Source organism: Myotis davidii, unplaced genomic scaffold (genome assembly GCF_000327345.1).
Source record: "Myotis davidii unplaced genomic scaffold, ASM32734v1 scaffold1231, whole genome shotgun sequence".
NCBI lineage: Eukaryota > Metazoa > Chordata > Mammalia > Chiroptera > Vespertilionidae > Myotis > Myotis davidii.
In genome coordinates, this window is record NW_006282198.1 from 35,348 (window position 1) to 36,509 (window position 1,162).

General features: G+C 42.8%; 1 protein-coding gene across 1 annotated transcript in view; it reads left to right on the plus strand.

Moving 5' to 3' along the window:
• LOC102775075 (3-oxo-5-beta-steroid 4-dehydrogenase-like) overlaps positions 1–1,162 on the plus strand; it is a gene marked incomplete at its 5' end in the record, with an annotated part of 20,498 nt that overhangs the window by 15,177 nt on the left and 4,159 nt on the right. The gene's annotated exons all lie outside the window — the stretch shown is intronic.

Genomic DNA, 1,162 nt, shown 5'->3' on the forward strand with positions numbered 1-1,162 from the left:
GGGGGGTGGGGGTGGCAGTGGGGGGTGAGGAGGCCGGCAGGCAGACTGGTTAGAGGCAATCAGGCAGTGAGGCAGGCAGGGAGGCAGGTGAGTGGTTAAAAGCCAGCAGTCCCGGATTGCGAGAGGGATGTCCGACTGCTGGTTTAGGCCCGATCCCTGTAAACAAGCAGTAGGACATCCTTTGAGGGGTCCCAAATTGGAGAGGGTGCAGGCCAGGCTGAGGAACACACCCTCCCCTGTGCACAAATTTCGTGTGCCGGGCCACTGGTTTCTTAAATAATAAGACTTGAAAGTCAAAATTACTCCTGGACCCATAAGCTGAAGAATGGATGTTGTGTTAGCAGGCCTGAAAACATTAATTTCATTGTACATCTCCATCATTGTACACTCCAAGAGTTCTTGAGTGACTGGGTACATTGTCATATTTCGAAAAAAATTTATTGTTTTTCTGAACAGTAGATGTCAACAGTGGGCTCAAAACATTCAGCAAATCATGTTATCATCCCAGCTTTGTTTTTCCAGAGTAGATTTGGCATAATACTTAAAATTCTAGTTTTTCAAAATGGTAAATGACCATTTGCTTCAACTTAAGGACACCAGCTGCATTAATCCTTAAGTAGACAGTCATCCCTACTCCAATGCTGGAGTTGAGGTCATGTGACAAACAGCCCTACTAGATGGTGGAAGGGAAATTCATAAAAGGAAAAAGTGGGATTCTGTTATTAGCCAAGAGAAGAAAGAATACTAGACAGTAATATCAACTACCAACAGTATTTTAACACTTTCCCAAATACCTCACAGTAAAATTCATAGACACTGTTTTTAGCCATCTTAAAAGAGAGAGCCACTGCATGACTAATGTGTAGGCTCATAAAAATATTTTTTAAAAACAACTACAAATTATGCCCTGGCTGGTTTGGCTCAATGGATTGAGCATCAGCCTGGGGACAAAAGGGTCCCAGGTTTGATTCAGGTCAAGAGCTTGATTCCCGGCTCTGGTCAGGGGCTCATGTGAAGGCAACCAATTGATGTGTCTCTCTCACAACGATGTTTCTCTCTTTCTCTCCCCTTCCTTTCCACTCTCTCTAAAAATCAATGGAAAAATATCCTTGGATGAGGATTAACAAAAAACAACAACAAAATTTTTTTACAAATTTTGAGA